Here is an 18963-nt window from a genome sequence, read left to right as displayed (position 1 = left end):
ACTCTGGAATTATTGGATAAACTCACTAAACTAGGTATAAATCCCTATGTCACAAGATGGGTTGCCAACTGGCTCACTGACTGAACCCACACTGTGAAAGTAGCAGACTCCAAATCCAACTTCAGACCAGTGACAAGTGGAGTACCACAGGGTTCAGTCCTGGGTCCTCTCCTGTCTGGTCTCCTGTCTGGTATCTACTTCTCTGAAGTACAGGCTAAAACAGAATGTCTTTGGCTAACAAAGTTCACAGATGACTGCAAACTAGGAGCCATAATCAAAACTCCAAAAGATGTGGACATCCTACAAAAGGGCCTCGCTGAGACAGATGCCTGGTGTCAAAGCCATGGCCTCAAGCTCAATGCCAAAAAGTGCATGTCATCCCTTTTGGTAAAAACTCTGTACTCATGAACTACCACATAGGTGGTAGTCTACTTAACACCGAAAGTATGATAAGAGACCTTGGGACACAGGTGGACAGTAGTCTCTCCTTTGATAATCACAATGCCACAGTAGTCAGGAAAACCTTCTACGTGGCACACCTCATCACAAAAGGTGAGGCCATTGTTCCCCTATACTCATCACTCATTAGACCCATTATAGAGTACAATGCCCCTTTTGGTATGTACCTCATAAGACATCTACAACAACTGGAAAGGCCACAGAAATAACTCACAAAGAGGATTATTGGCCTCAAACAGATGCCCTACGCAGACCGTCTCAAAAAACTGCAGCTTTACTCCATCGCATATCGCCTACTCAGAGGCGATCTCTGCCTAACACACAAAGCTATGTCAAACCCAGATCTTTTAGACATGCTCCACTTAAAGAAATCCCAATCCCTCCAAGCTACACACTCTAGGGACCTAAACCTTGTCACCACAATAAACAGAACATGCTGGAGGGATAGATTCCTGTCCCAGAGACTTCCCATACTCTGGAACAAACTACCTATCTATATCAAACAAAGCTCCTCATTAGCACTCTTCAAGAAAAATCTTGATGACTGGATGGGGATAGGAAATTCATCCCGGGGATTACTTCTGTGGCTCTGCTCGACAGTGGCACAGGAAAATAATTTTCTTGGGTGGCTAAAGCCAGGGTACCTTTTGGCTAGGCTTATATAGGCCCTAGGGTCAATAGCATAGTACCTAGTACCTACCTATGAACCTATGAACCTATAAAGTAAATGCAGCAGAGGTGTGTATAATTATAATACAACACATAAAGTATACAGAAGGCTCACCAGCTACTGGTAGGCTTGTCCCAAATGCTGTACATTTTATAATGTGTAAAAAAGGGACTGATACTTCTAAGCATTGCACTGTGCACTAAGCAGGCAATAAAATATGAAACACAGGGTATCTCAAGCTTTAACAGTCAAAGGGGAGGAACTTCCAAGTTTAATCTTTTAATTTTCAGTATTATGAGCATATGAGGTGAGATGAGAATGGAAAGAGTGCCAAAGACAACTCAAGAGTCAGGTTTAAAACAGAATTGTGAATTGGTTTGATGGATCTCTAGAATACAATGGGAGGCAAAAGTATTTAAATAGCCTAAGGGGGAGTGACTTCGCAAAATTATAGTTTTGTGCTTACTGAAAACAGCCAATGAAAAAGGGGAGGGAGGGAACTTTGAGGTTAAGTTAACAAAAGAGGCATACAACAGGAAATATAGTGGGTTTAAGTATGCAACATAAACATAGTGGGAAGGTGGGAACATATTTCAGACAATTAACATTGAATGGCCTGGAACTGCTGTAAAGCAATCACAGCACTTGAACTAGACTGGCCCTTAATCATTTTTACAAGAAAGAAAGCATTGTTTAATTCCAACAGCTAGAACACCCAAATGGCAAAATGCAGTGCAGCTATTTGTTACAATTACTAAGTAGTTAAAAATCTCAGCTGGAATAGATACAGACTTTTAAAATGAACTTAAAAAGCAGATAAAAAAAAAATCAAAACTTTTGAGGCACTTTGGTTTATTGTTGTATGGCCAGGAAACAACTCAAAATAGAAGCAGATTAAAATAACACTACAGGAACAGTGTGGGAGTGTGACAAAATTCTTGAGGCACATCCCTGTTGTCGAATGAGCTGGAACTGCCTTAAAACAATCACAACTCCTGAACTATCCCAGTACCACTTATCTCACAAGAAAGAAGACAGAGAACACATAGTACAGCTTTTAACTAAAATTATTGCCTAAAGGTCTAATGAGCTGAGGTAACACAGATACGCATTATTTAAATGAACGTAAAAGCAGATAAAAAAAAAATGAAAATGTTTTAGACACTTGGTTTGCCCATGACCCGGAACTAGTTCAAATCAGCAGCACTTTAAAAGAACCCAACAAAAAAAGAGTGGGAGGGTGGAAAATTCTTCAGATAATAACCAATTATAGTAATAATAGGCCTGGAACTTTAAAGCAATTCCAACTTCTGAACTAGGCTGGACACTATCTCCTCTCACAATAAAGAAATCAGTTCTTAATTCCAGCACTTAGACCAGTCACATAGAAAAATCCAGTACAACTGTTTACTGGGATTTCTAACATAAGGCTTAAACAGATAAAACAGATACAGACTGGTAAAATGAACTTAAAAACAGATAATAAAGAACGAAAAAGTCTTCAGACCTTTTGCTTTGCTGTTGAATACTCGGGAACTATTTCATAACACAGCAGTTTAAAATAATATCACATGACTGGAATGGGAGGGGGAGAAAATTCTTCACACATTCAACTCTGATGGTGAAATGCTTGGAACTGGCTTAAAGCAATCACACTAACTGAAGCAGCATGACACACTCCTCTCAGAAGAAAGAAACCAGGGTTTAATCCCAGCAGTTAGTCCAATAAATTGCAAAATGCAGTGCATATACACTATGAAAATTAATTTAAAATTATAACAAATACGTGAAAATACTTCAGATACTTACCTTTGCTGTAACTAAGTCAAACCAATAGCTGTCTAAACTAATATAATAAGAAAAGGTTGTGAAGACAGGGAAATTCTTTGTTTATTTTATGTTGTTAAATGGCCTGGAACTGCCAGTCACATCTCTTCAATTAGCCTGGATTTCCCTCCTACAAGAAAGAAACCAGGGTATAATTACAGCAGTTAGTTCACTTAAATGGCAACAATTTACTGACTAAATACGTAAACAGTTTAGATAATGGGCCGGATTCACGAAGGCTTGCACGGAGTCTAAGAGTAGTGTAAGACTCCATGCAGCCTTCGCGATCCAGGAACAGCCCAAAGTCCGTGTAAGAGTCAAGCTAAAACGGCTCTTACACGGAGTGGGCGTGGATAAGCTAATCACCTCACTTGCAGCCGAATAGCATGCAAATGAGGCTGATTAGCGATCCAGGAAGCCAAGAACAGCCCGTGTAAGAGCAGTTTTAGCTGCAGAAATGTACTCAGTTGACAACTGAGTACGTTTCTGCAAACATGGCAATGGAGCCATGTCAGCTCCAAATAAAGGGTGCATATGTTATAGGCAGCATGCCAATGGCCAAATATGTGGCCATTGGCAAGGTAACCCCATGCAAATATATGAAAAATATAATATTTTTTTCGCAATTGCCGATGTGTAAACCCAGCGCAGCCCACAAGAAACGGGCTGCGCTGCATAGAACATAAAAACGAAGGTTTTAAACCTAAAAATGTAGGTTTTATGCAATACATGGAATGCCAATGGAGGGACCAGCAGAGGAAAACCAACATGGCCACCGTGTAGTGGTTGCTAAGGGGGGAAGCTGAGTCTAAGAGATGTAACTAAGCATTAGTAGGCAATCTGATGCAAATGAGTGTAAGGTTACTGAATTCCACTGTCACATAGCAAATGAGCACATTCTGAGTAGTGTAAGAGTTACATACGGGGGAGGAACAGAGTAGGAGATAGGTGACATCACAGGGGGGAATGGTAGAAAGAGATGCAGTTCATTGGAGGGTAGAGTTACATGACAGATGTCAGACAGATATCAAGGAAAGAGGTGTGCCACTAAGTAAACATGAGAAAGTCAAGAAATGGAAGGTGTACACTTTGCCTACACCAAAGTTTCTTGCTGGATGCGATATCAGACGCGTGCGTGCCAAGCCGAGTAAGGCGGTGTGTGCGTGTAAGGCAGACTGAGCATGTGGGAGCGTGTTGGAAGATGTTTAACACCGTTTGCGCGTGCACGCGTTTTAATCCGAATAAGCAGATCCAAAACTGTGTAAGTATGTGTGCGCGCATGTAAGCCACTGTGAGCGTGTTTCTGCTGGTTTGCCCACGGCTCCACCCTGAGGAAACAGAAAGGAAAAAGGAAGCAACAGATGTACTAGGAAGTTAGCAGGGAATACTGCTGGAGCTAGCAGGTGAAAACAATTAGATGCAGGCAATTAAACAGGCAGAATACTAGGCCAGCCCAGCACTTAAAACTCTGCAAACAGCAGTGCAGAATGTTTCTCTCAAGAGACACTGCAAGAGAGGAGTTAAGTTATCAGAAGTGAAAACTGAAAAAGCTGAACTCAGAGCAGAAATGTTAGGGGCTGCCATAGCTGTCATAATGAGACATAGGCGACTTGCTGAGGGTGGTGACAATGCAGATGGTGCCAGACAACCCGCAGTGAGGAGACGGAGAAGAGTGTACAGGCCCAGGGTCACCTACCACGGGTTACATGAGCTGGAGATAGTAGAGCACTATAGAGTGGACAGAGACCTCCAGCAGCAAATAGTGGAGCTGTGCAGGCCATGCCTCACACACAGAACCAACAGAGGGGAACCCATCCCAGTCAAGGTATGTGTTGGCCTAAGAATACTAGCAACAGGTACCTTCCAGAGACCAACTGGCGATATGATGGGGATATCACAGGCATCAGCTTCCAGGGTACTGCACCAGTTCCTGGATGCCATGTCAGCACATGTCGGTGATCATGTATACTTCCCCAATGCCCGTGAGGTATTGGCCAGCAACATGCGTCTCTTCCAGCAAATAGGGAGGTAGTGGGTGCAATAGACTGCACGCACATACGCATCAAAGCACCAGCCGGTGAGCGGGGTAGGGCATACATCAACCGCAAGGGCTTCCCCTCCATCAACTGCCAGGTCGTGTGTGATGCCCAGGGCATAATAATGAATGTGTGTGCTGGCTGTCCTGGGAGCTACCACGATTCCCACATCTGGCATTTGACGCAGCTGTACCAGACATTTGCCAATGGGGACATCCCACATGGACACCTAGTGGGGGATGCAGGATATGCACTGGAGCCGTGGCTGATGACACCCATCAGAAATGCACACACACCTGAACAGGAACGCCATAATGAGGCACACGCACAAACACTTAATGTAATAGAGCGTGTGTTTGGGCTGCTCAAGTCACGGTTCCGGTGTCTGGACACATCTGGTGGAGCCTTGCAGTACACACCAACTACATGTACCCAAATTGTCATGGTATGTGCTATGCTACATAATATGATCTTGAAAACAGCTGCAGCAGGGCCAGCATAGGGTTGGGCCAAACAGCCCCCCACCATCGCCAAGGCCACCACAGGCACAGCGTGACTCGGAGGAGGAACAACCTGAGCCTGCCCCAGTAGGCAGAAGGAGGCGTGCCCAGTATGCCCTGGCCTTGGCAAAGAGGCAATGCATAGCACATACATTGGCTCAGTAGGAACCTTGGGAATGATACCCCTCTGACTCACTCATATAGTAACAGGGATGCCTAACGTGACACAACCTGCTCACAAACATGTACAGGGAAGTGTAATATGTGCATCCGACAGAGGCAGCCCTGCAGCACCACCTGAGGCATGAATGCTATGTGTTAAGTAATGTAACACCAAGTACCATATGCACACCTGAGGACCCCGACTAACATCCTACCCTCAACAAGCAGCATGCCACAACATGACAACGAGATGATGAAGTGCAACAATTGACTGAAGTATTGCAGTTAGGCAAAGGGGACCCAATGTGTGCCAGTCTGGGATGACATGCTGAGCATGACATGATGCACCACCTGCTAGGACTGGTGTGCACCTATCAGTGCAGGCCGTATGGATACTGGCAAAGGCTGTTGTCACGCACAGTGTGCCCTGAATAGGTAAGGCTCAAAGCACAAACCTATCTCCATAGGTACCAGAAGGGATAAGAATAAGATAAGGGATAAGTTCAAACAGCAAGATGCATGCAGTCTAAGCCCACCCAGTATGGAGAATGTTGATAACTGTGCTGTAACAGAAATCTGAGGCAAGGCTCACAACAGCACCCTAACACTACCAGGTTACACCTCATACTGTGCTGTACATCCTCAAAACTTGGAACAAGCTACAAAAGGAGGGTGACTAGCAAGAATTGTCAAGGATAACCACACCCCCATGTTGGTACCACCACAAAAAGCAGCATGGACTAGCCTTGCTCAAGTAACAGTGGCTAAAACTGCCCCCCAGTTTATAGCCTGCTACAGACTACTGGCCCAACACCAGGAACTGCATCCGGCCCATGCTGGAATACATGAATATATCAAGTCCTCCAAACCACACTATATTGGGCGACTGCAAATACCCAGACACATAGACTGGGAGCATTATACCAGCTGCAACAGTGTAGGACAAAAGTTCATCGAATCCACAAACCAAAAGGCCCAGGAACAACGTACCACCCCACAAGAGGGTAAGCATACTGGATGTGATAATCAGCAACATGGCTACGGGATGTCAAGATGAGAAGTGTATTGCTCACTGGTAAAACCAGACCATATAGTAATCACACTGGATATACAAATCCTGACCACAGTCCCTGGCCGGAAAACCACAGTGGAAAACATGTGCTAAGCAATATTTGCACACCTCCAAACTGATGTGGAATCCATTAAAGGTCCTGCAGGTGCAAAATATGGGCCACACCTCAGAACCTGTAATACAGCCATTCCATGAACACTGCCAGGAATGCTTGGATTATGCAGTCCCAAATTAAAACAAGACACAGTGCCTAAATCTGGCATGGTGGACACCAGCCATAACCAAAACATGCAAGAGAATGAGGAAGCTACTACATGATAGAGCAAACATGAACAATGAAGTAATTACTGATCAGTAGTATGGCAATAAAATCTGTCCACACATGCAATCCACTAAGGCCAGCCACAACAAGTGGAATCTGTGAATCCTGAGGCAATGTTACACCTGCCCCAAGTACACAGACAACCCCCAACTCCACCCAAGAAATACAAATATATGTGAAAGATGCAACCATCCATCCAAACTGGAGGCAGAGCTCCCTCAACTCAGTACACCCAAAACAAGTCAGTAGGAGAAGGTAACCACACACACCACAAACACATACCCACATAGACCTATCACAACTGCAAACCAAACACATAAACACAGAAATACATTCCCGGAGGCAGAAATCACAAACACAGCACACCAACAGAGGCCACTAAAGCAGACACCCAATGAAACAGCCTCCAAACATAGCACATGCAACACATAGCACACAAAGCTGGTGTGCCAAACAGTCACAGGCCAGAAGGAGAAACAACATGCCTGATACAGTTGTAATAGGTGACTCCATAGTCAGACACACTGCTGTCCTGCACACCAGACTGAACAAGGGAAAGGGTACAGTAAGCTGCCTGTAGGCTGCCACAATATGCCACATAACAGAAATATGTAGGTCACTCCAAAGCAAATAGAAATATGATGCAGTCATAGTCCATGCTGGTGTGAATGACCTGAGATGTACTGCCCTAGACTACATGTAAAGAGACACAGATGAGCTATCTGATTATGTAGTCCAGGCCGGTATGACACTCACTGTTCGCAGCAACCTACCCTTACCAAGAATAATGCCACAGTACAAACACGGAATGATCAGTCATAGCAAGTAGCACACTTACTGGTGTCATTCCAAGGGGATCCAATGTCTGTCTGCTTGGGATGTCATGCTTGACAAGCCATGCAGCTGCCCTTGGGATGGCCTGCACCTGTTACCCCTGTGCGTCTGACTATTGGATAAGGCCTTTGCCACCTCCATACAGCCTTTTGTAGGCAAGGCTGAAAAGACTGACCCACCACCCGAGAAAACATAAGTGGGAAGAAACATAAGGGAAATGCTGACCAATGCCAGATGTGTACACCCCAATATGCATGCTCCCGAGGCCATCCCCAGAATAGAGAACATCGATGACTGTGCAGTGACAGAAACCTGCTGCAAGGCTCCTGACAGCACACCAGTACTACCAGGTTATACCACGTACCATGTGTCATGGCCCCAAAACCTGGAACACAACATAAAAGGAGGTGAGTATCCATAGGCAGCACAGACACCCATACGTCCAGGTAACTGACAATGCACAAGGCAGTGGAGTTCACCCATGTGCAACTAACTGTAGGCAAGACTGCTGTGCAGTCTGTAGCATGCTACAGACTGCACTCTCACACAATAACTCCCCAACCGTCCTGAAGACACTGGACAGTATGAATGTCCCACCAAATACCAAACAAGGTACCACGAATTACCACATAGGTGGTAAACCATTATGTATGGAAGGAGTAACCAGGGACCTAGGGACACAAGTGGACAGTAACCTGTTATGTGACACCCACATTGCCAATGTGGCTAGGAAGACTGTCTACATGTGACACCGTATCAGGAAAGGAGTCACATCTACACAACAGAGGTCACTGTGCCCTATACTTTTCCCCAATCACACCCATAATCCAGTACAATGCCTCATATGGGATCTACCTTACCTGACACCTGCAGCAGTTAGAAAGACCTCAAAGGTACCTCACCAAGAGGATAAAGTGTCTCACATATATGTCATATGCTGCCTGGCTGTAGACACCCCAGCTGACTCCAGTCACAGACTGCCCACACAGAGGCATTGCATGCCTGTTGTAGGAGGCCATGCCCAACACAGGAGTAATGGACATGCTCCACCCCAGACAACACATATCCATTGAGCTGCGAGTGAGAGATGTCAACCTCAACAAATAATGAAATAGGATGTGCCGGTGGGACAGATACATAATCCAGAGGCTCCCCACCAGAATCCCACTCCATGTTAGGCAGAGCCCCTCACTGACACTGTTCAACAGGAATCTTGCCAAGTGGATGGATGATTGTAGAGTTACAGTGGGGGTCTTCACTGTGTCATGTCCAGACAGAGGCACAGCAAAGCAAATCATAAATGGCCATAATATCCACATAGCAAGGGGTCTCAAAAGCCACACACACTCTGGCTAGGCTAACAAATGCCCAGGGTGGATAGCCTAGTATGAACCTATGAACCTATGTAGATACAAATTGTACAGGACACTAAGGATAATCCCAAGGCTTACACAACTGATGGTAGGAGCCATGTTGGGAATTCACAGATATGCCCTGAATCACACAAATACCACAAACACACACACATATTGCCAACATACATCCTGACAGGTGCAGTGCAAACCCGCACCCCACGAATGCAGAATATCTATCCCAGAAGACTGCTGGCCCCCTGACATTGCAGATGCTGAGGTAACAGACAACATCTCCAAAGCAAAACACACAGCAGCAATGGTATGAGATGGTGTCCTGGGCTTAGTGCAACATGGAGTCTAAGATGAATGGAATGCCAAACCACACTACTGCTCAATGTCAGCCTTACCACAGAATATGTACCCAAAGATCAGTGTACAACAACAGTGGTCCTTCTCAACAAAGGTGTTGCCTGAATGGATACTGAACAGTACTACCCCAGAATCCTGAGAAGCCCAGATTGCACAGCTATGGAAAGGATCAGCATGTACCACAGACATAAGGATGTTGGGGACCTACTGACACCGGACCCAACCCAGTGTGGCCTTCTCAAGTGCAGATCCTGCCCCTAACCATGTTTGACTCAATTGAAACAGTCATTAAGGTCATTGATGAGGGCAATGTGCTCCACACAGTGTATCTGGACCTTGCAAAGGCTTCTATACAATACCCTACATGTTCAGTATAGATAGGCTCACCAGCGTAAATATAAACCCACATGTCAGTAGAGGGGTTGCAAACCAGACCAAGGACAGAACAGACATGGTCAGACATGCTTCAGCCATGTCAGACTACAAACCAGATATAATTGGCATCCCACAAGGCTTTGTCCTGGTATCTCCCTCGTCTGGTATATATGTCCCATAGGTACAGGCAAACATGGAAGGACTGTCTAACATGTTTGCAGAGGACTACAAACTGCTCACCACATATGATCCACCAGCTGACACATGCATCCCACAAAAGGGCCACATAGAAACAGACAACTGGTGCCATAGCTATGTCAGCAAGCTAAGTGCAGAAACGTGTATAGTCAACCCCCGTGGATATACAGTAAGTGCCCACCAATTACCACATAGGTGTTAACCCATTATGTAGTTAACATGTAATGAGAGACCTGGGGACACAGGGTGATAGATATCCTGCATTGGATAAACATGTGCTGTAGTGTTTACAGAAACATACCATATACCCACCTAATCATGAAGGCTGTCAGATCTACATAAGGGGAGGTCTTTGTGGCTCTGCAGTCACTCTGCATCAGTGGTACAATTGACTACAATAGCCCCTGTGGGATGTAGCTCAGCAGACACCTCCATCAACTGTAAAGTCCCCAACAGTACCTCATCAGGAGTATCAAACAGCCTACACAGATGCCATGTGTTGCCTGTGTTGCTGGCATCAATAAACATGCTGCACCTAGTACAATCTGAATGGCAGTGAGCTATGCACATGACAGACCTGAACCCCAGCACTGACTTACATAGGACAAGCTGTACTGTGTGATCCATAACACAGAAGCCACTCCCACCCATGACTGAACCCTCAGCACAGGCTACCCATAGAGTCACTTATCAATCTTCCTCAATAGGAATCCTGATGGGTGGACGGAGATGGTAGGTTTATCCTGGGTATCACTGTCATGTCACAGGTAGACAGAGGCACAGTATACTAACCATGACATATGTCATGGCAAACTCCTCTTACAATGTGTGTTGAAGGACAAACACACTCTCCAACTTGCATTAGACATGGACTAGGGCACATCGCTAGTGTTTGCAATTGTACACCTATGTTGTGGAATACACTAACAATGTTGGACAAGCCTGGTGTAAGTAGTTCATATCTGAACAGAATGCAACATGGTCAGATGTACACAACTGGCCCCAACCAGGCTGTTGTGCCCACTATCGAAATGTAAAGCAGTGATAGCAGTAAAGCCCAGGATACTGTCCACCACAGTCAAAGTACTACCAGTACACTATACAGTACTACAGTGTTAGGTCAGTGTGAAAGGATGTTGACAACTGTATGCAAAGTATCCCATGCAAACACTGCAGGCACAGTATAATCCTGTTGTGTTCACACACAAAGCAGTTGTACAGTAACTACACAACATGACACACAACCCACAACCATAAATGGGTGATAGTTTGTGAAGTTCACACACATCCACAAATGTGGTGGGCTGCAGAGTCCAACATATAGAATGCTCACACTGGGCATGCTCACACACTTTGACAACATGCCATGGGAAGGCTGAACTGGGCATGCTCACACACTTAGTCCAAATCTTGGTTTAGCAGTTGGACACACATATCTGGTATTATTATGTGTTATGCCAGGAACCAACCACATTACAGCAGTCTGCTCAGTGCACACAGTTAAATGACTACAGAGACATATGTGATATAGTGGATCCCTCCTATATGCAAACATTTTCCACAGATGCAGAAGTTGTTCATACCAACAGGGAATGCTATGGCAATAAAGATATGCAAACAGTCTATCAGCAACAAATAATGTGCATTTGACAATTAAACATAATGGTGTAGAGGTCAACACTAGGCTGTTTGCCCTAGGGAATGACAGCTTAGCCATAGTGTGCTTGGTGTCTGCCTCCCCACAGGATGCACAGTCCCCTTTCCAAACACAGATGATGTCAGCACCCTATAAGTACAGCAGGAGAAAAAAAACTTCCCAGTTATCCGAATAGCGTGCTCTGCTAATGTGTCCGTCTCAAGTGTCATAACATAGTTAGGTAGGGGTTTCAAATCCTGCAAGTGCTCAGTGTGTGTGAGTGGGGATGGTGTGTGTGTAAGTCTGTGTGAGGGAAATGTCCCTTTTGGCAAATAGGAAAAGACACTACAGGATGCACATTCCCTTTCTAAACACCGATGATGTCAGCACCCTATAAGTACAGCAGGAGAAAAGAAACCTCCCAGTAATCCGAATAGCGCGCTCTGCTAATGCGTCAGTCTCAAGTGTCATAACATAGTTAGGTAGGTGTTTGAATCCTGTGAATGGCAAGTGTGTGTGTTTGTCTGAGGGGGGTTAGTGTGAGGGAAATGTCCCTTTTGGCAACTAGGTGAACAGACTACAGGGTGCCCATTCCCTTTTCTAAACACCGATGATGTCAGCACCCTATAAGTACAGCAGGAGAAAGGAAACCTCCCAGTAATCCGAATAGCGCGCTCTGCTAATGCGTCCATCTCAAGTGTCATAACACAGTTAGGTAGGGGTTTAAATCCTGTGAATAGCAAGTGTGTGTGTTTGTCTGAGGGGGGTTAGTGTGTGAGGGAAATGTCCCTTTTGGCAACTAGGTGAACAGACTACAGGGTGCCCATTCCCTTTTCTAAACACCGATGATGTCAGCACCCTATAAGTACAGCAGGAGAAAAGAAACCTTCCAGTAATCCGAATAGCACACTCTGCTAATGCGTCCGTCTCAAGAGTCATAACATAGTTAGGTAGGGATTTGAATCCTGTGAATGGCAAGTGTGTGTGTTTGTCTGAGGGGGGTTAGTGTGTGAGGGAAATGTCCCTTTTGGCAACTAGGTGAACAGACTACAGGATGCCCATTCCCTTTTCTAAACACTGATGATGTCAGCACCCTATAAGTATAGCAGGAGAAAAGAAACCTCCCAGTAATGCGAATAGCGTGCTCTGCTAATGCGTCCATCTCAAGTGTCATAACATAGGTATGGGTTTGAATCCTGTGAATGGCAAGTGTGTGTGTTTGTCTGAGGGGGGTTAGTGTGTGAGGGAAATGTCCCTTTTGGCAACTAGGTGAACAGACTACAGGATGCCCATTCCCTTTTCTAAACACCGATGATGTCAGCACCCTATAAGTACAGCAGGAGAAAATAAACCTCACAGTAATCTGAATAGCGCGCTCTGCTAATGCGTCTGTCTCAAGTGTCATAACATAGTTAGGTAGGGGTTTGAATCCTGTGAATGGCAAGTGTGTGTGTTTGTCAGAGGGAGGTTAGTGTGTGAGGGAAATGTCCCTTTTGGCAACTAGGTGAACAGACTACAGGATGCCCATTCCCTTTTCTAAACACTGATGATGTCAGCACCCTATAAGTACAGCAGGAGAAAAGAAACCTCCCAGTAATGCGAATAGCGCGCTCTGCTAATGCGTCCGTCTCAAGTGTCATAACATAGTTAGGTAGGGTTTGAATCCTGTGAATGGCAAGTGTGTGTGTTTGTCTGAGGGGGGTTAGTGTGTGAGGGAAATGTTCCTTTTGGCAACTAGGTGAACAGACTACAGGATGCCCATTCCCTTTTCTAAACACTGATGATGTCAGCACCCTATAAGTACAGCAGGAGAAAAGAAACCTCCCAGTAATGCGAATAGCGCGCTCTGCTAATGCGTCCGTCTCAAGTGTCATAACATAGTTAGGTAGGGGTTTGAATCCTGTGAATGGCAAGTGTGTGTGTTTGTGTGAGGGAAATGTCCCTTTTGGCAACTAAGTGAACAGACTACAGGATGCCCATTCCCTTTTCTAAACACCGATGATGTCAGCACCCTATAAGTACAGCAGGAGAAAAAAAACCTTCCAATAATCCGAATAGCGCGCTCTGCTAATGCGTCCGTCTCAAGTGTCATAACATAGTTAGGTAGGGGTTTGAATCCTGTGAATGGCAAATATGTGTGTTTGCTTGTCTGAGGGGGGTTAGTGTGTGAGGGAAATGTCCCTTTTGGCAACTAGGTGAACAGACTACAGGATGCCCATTCCCTTTTCTAAACACCGATGATGTCAGCACCCTATAAGTACAGCAGGAGAAAAGAAACCTCCCACTAATCCGAATAGCTCGCTCTGCTAATGCGTCCGTCTCAAGTGTCATAACATAGTTAGGTAGGGGTTTGAATCCTGTGAATGGCAAGTGTGTGTGTTTGTCTGAGGGGGGTTAGTGTGTGAGGGAAATGTCCCTTTTGGCAACTAGGTGAACAGACTACAGGGTGCCCATTCCCTTTTCTAAACACCGATGATGTCAGCACCCTATAAGTATAGCAGGGGAAGAGAAAACCCCCAGTACTGCAAATAGCGTGCTCTGCTAATGCGTCCATCTCACGTGTCATAACAGTCAGATAGGGGTTTGAATCCTGCAACTGACAAGTGTGTGTTTTTGGCTGAGGGGGGTTAGTGTGTGTGAGGACAATGTCCCTTTTGGCAACTAGGTGAACAGACTACAGGATGCACATTTCCCTTCTACACACTGTTCAGCAGACGGCCATGGCTCTGGCACAAGTTGTCTGTTGCTATGATGCCCCTTTGGAAGATGCTTGTGTCAGCTGGGGAGTCGATTATGGTGTCCAGTTTGCAGTCATCTGCATATTTGGACAGCCACAATTCATCCGTGTTGGCCTGTACCTCCAATAAATATGTACCAAACAAGAGGGTCCCAGGACTGAGCCTTCTGGGACACAACCTGTAACTGTTATGGGGTCTGGCATGGCTCTAGCAATGCTAACCATGTGGGTTCTGTTCTTGAGCCACTGTGCAATCCATCTAGTGACATAGGGGCTTATATTTAAGCTGGTGAGCTTCCTAGAATGCCCAAGTGGGGTATTGTTGCGAAGGCGCTTGCAAGGTCCAGGTAGGCTGTGTGAACCACCTTCCCTCGGCAATGGCCTTGGTGACTGTATCAAAGAAATCAACCGGGTTACACCCGGTAGTGCTGGTGTGCTCTCAGTAGCCCTGAACCAGGCATCTGTTACAGCACAGATATCGATGTTTTCCATGCCAAGGAGTGTTTTGGGTGCATGCATCTGGAGGTTTAGACATCTGGCGTTGGGTAGCATTGCTCTTAGTGTCTTATCCCTTGTGATACCTATGAAGGTGGGTTTGTCATTTGAGCCCTGCCTAACATAGGCACTATGGGGGTAGCAAGAGCCTTTGCCAATATCTGATAGGCCATGGGTGACAGGTGCAGGCTGTCCCTAGCAAAGCAGGTAGTTCAACAGAAGATGAATGTGTGAAGGTGTAGTGCCTGTGATTAGTTAGCAGTAGCATATATGACTGCTCACGTGGACACATGCCAGGCAGGTCATATGCACTGTGTCACAGGCAATGTACATGTGAACAGGCCAAACAGTGGCAACCTGTCAAGTGGGACATGGACATACATATAGTAGGCTATGCAGATGGCACTAGGAGTCCACAGAAGCTCTATAACTATGCATTGCAGGTGTGATCGGTATTCCAGGGTAATTGCAAGCAAACATGCATGCAAACAAAGATACAGTAAACAGGGCTCCATGTAGTCCATTGTACAACAAACAAGCTGTACCAGTTCCATAAGGTAACACTGCAAATATGCAGGCACTATGCACATGTACATGGAAATACACAGGTCAGATGGCTAGGGTCCGGTCTCAGTGCACACAAGTGTACGGAACATGCATGTACTGTCAGGATGTACAATAACTGGATAGAAACCCATGTGCCCATACCTGCAGTAATACACATGTCAAATAACAGACACTGAGCCTTCTCTCAGTGGTTCCATACTTAGTAGGATGTATGCTCCTGGCCTGCCACCACAGTATCCCTGACATATATGGGGACTCTCCCTCCTGTGACAGTTAGTTATGTGTGTTGGGGCTGTCTAGCATGGTATGAGATGTGTGCATGCAGTGCTAGGGTGCTCCTGTGTGTCCTGTACCAGTTGTGTAGTTCTGCACACATATCAACATCCTCAAACATCTGCATTGCAGAGTCTAGTGTGGGCAACATGCCACTTGCAATTTACATGTCCATCATTGTGTATTACTACATTCATTACCCTATCCCTGTGCTACCTATGTATGTAGCCTTCTGTTGACATCATTACCACCAGTATGCCAACATGTGCAGATGATACACTATGGTACTTATCATGGGTGTAGACAACAGGACATGACAATCACACAACTACTGCATCAGGCATGCTGTGATATACCCACAATTAATTCAGCACACAGTACTGTTAACAACATGATACTATTACTACACATCTATGTGGTCACCCTGTGCATCAGCAACATGTTAACCTGTACCTGCACAGTTGTTACAGATTGCAGGAGGTGGCACAGTTTCATCATATGCACAGGGTGTGAACTTGGTATGCCTGAGTCAGCCACCCATACCACCAATTGACATGTATGTGTATGTGTGTTGGTGAGGGACAGCAGTAGAAGGTGGGGCAATGTTGATGCAGTGTGTGCGTGCATGCGGTAGCCCTAGGTGTTGTCAATTTGCATGTGTGTATGGATGCACACAGCTGCTGGCACTACGGGGGCGGCCGCGGCCCTGTTGTCATCCGCGCCGACTGCCAGCTGCTGCTGTTGCTGGCATACGGCCACGTCGACGCCTCAACCGCCCACCATCACCCTGGCTCATGAACATGTAGTTGTGGAACCGGTCTAATATGTCCCCACAACATCTGTCTACGACATTGGTGAAATCACGGATGGCAGCCGCAATGTCACGCATACTGTCAGTCATGGCTGTGCGACATGCTGCCAGCTCCCTCAGACCCTGTCTGGTGTACCGCTCCATACGTGACTTTGCCTGCATGACAGTCCAAAACATAGCCGAGGTTGTAAGACCTCTGTGGGCACGTCTGACAGGGGCAGTACGCCCATGGATGCTCCCACGAGAACCCCTGGACATCTGTCTGTGTGGTACCATCTCTGGGCCATGCCCATGGCTGCTGTGTGGGGAAGCATGTGCCACAGATACCACATTACCCTGGTCAATGCCCACTGTATGCTGTCCATCACCTAGGGACAGTGGTGACAAGGGGTGTATTGGCAGGATAACTGTGCGCATTGATGGGGTCGACAGCTGTGTACTGTCAAATGGCTGACCAATGGTGGACCCTGGCATACCTTCCTGTGCCATTACACCAATGTCATCAATCTCAGTACCTACGGCACCTGACTCAGGTTCCCTGCTACATGACACCAGAGCAGCAACAGAACCTGTGGGAAGGAAACAGGAAACACAGTTTACAATGTCTACACATTACCAGCGATGCACACATGCACAGGTGCACACATGCACACATGCACACACGTGCACACATGCACAGGTGCACACATGCACACATGCACAGATGCACACGTGCACACGTGCACACATGCACAAATGCACACGTGCACACATGCACACATGCACATGCACATGCACGCACATGCACAGGTGCACACATGCACACATGCACACGCATGCACATGCACTGCATGCACACGTGCACACATGCACAGGTGCACACATGCACACATGCACACATGCACACATGCACATCGCACAGGTGCACACATGCACACATGCACACGCACAGATGCACACATGCACACGCACACATGCACAGGTGCACACATGCACACATGCACACATGCACAGGTGCATGCATGCACACATGCACACATGCACACATGCACACAGTTTCACACAATTGTACAGTACTCAGTATGCGTGATATCAACACACAGACACAGACACACCTACATGCATACAAAGAACACTACTAAGTGAGCCAAATAGTACTATTACTATCAACACTATTACAGGAATTGTTAATACACACTCACCAGCATGGATAGGCTGCATTGCAGTTATACCACAGGGTCCTGCAGACATGAAGAAACTAATGTCAGTGGGCACAACTGTGCCATTGTTACTGAGTATGATACAGGTCAGGAGTACAACAGTCGCCTTTCACAGGTCGGCAGCTAATATTGAGGATATCACACTTGCACATTAAATACTATGGTGACAGCTACAAACCAAGGACACACCTCACACATGCATTAACTACCAGTGTACACAACAGTCAACTATACATATGACATATTACCTGCTCGCTCACCGCCTTGCTGCTGTGTGGCTCCAGCCTCCATCATGATGCATGTCTGCTGCTGTTGTTGTTGCTGGTGGACTGGAGCCACTACACTCAGGAGTAGTCCCTCCAGTCTGGTGAGTGGGGATGTGTAGCCACCCCACCACCTGTGGCGACCTGTTGCCTGTGGATATCTGACGACGCTGATGGACATGTCTGATTAAATCACTGCAGTGATGTCGCCTGCTCATATGTCCTATTATGCATGCCTATATCATTTACCCGACGGACAAGGTCTTGCCACAGTGCAGCCTTCTCCTGTTGATTCTGGCTGGTGCGGGAAAAGAGTATTGCATAGTCCCGCACCAGGCTCTGGTGTATCTCCTCATCCTCAGCTGTGGAGTAGGTGGGGTTCCTTGGTGGGCCATGTACCTGAGAAAGAAAATAACCTGGTATCAGCAATATATGTCAGCAGACTTTGGCACACATACTACACATGCTACTCGACTGTTATGATACAACATATCTCACATATGTAGCATCTGTCTGTCTATTGGTGGATACACATGTAGATGGCCAGGTATCAGTGCTCGGCCAGCAACTGTGCAACAGTACCTGGCAGACGCCATACGACATACTACCAAACACCAGCAGTCAGAACACCGATTCAGGTCAGAAGCACCTCCTCACTCTGGGGGTTTGTATCTAGGCACTGTATGGCCTACATCGGCAACTACTGTGGGCTGACCACACACTGATTGCCCTGGATATACATATCCCACCTCCACCACCAGCACAGATGACTATAGTGCATAACATTACAGATACCAACTTTA

This window comes from Protopterus annectens, chromosome 3.part1, assembly GCF_019279795.1.
Source record: "Protopterus annectens isolate FY-2018-M chromosome 3.part1, PAN1.0, whole genome shotgun sequence".
NCBI classification, from domain to species: Eukaryota; Metazoa; Chordata; order Ceratodontiformes; family Protopteridae; genus Protopterus; species Protopterus annectens.
The sequence above is the reverse complement of the archived record's forward strand: the minus strand, read 5'-3'. Positions refer to the sequence as shown.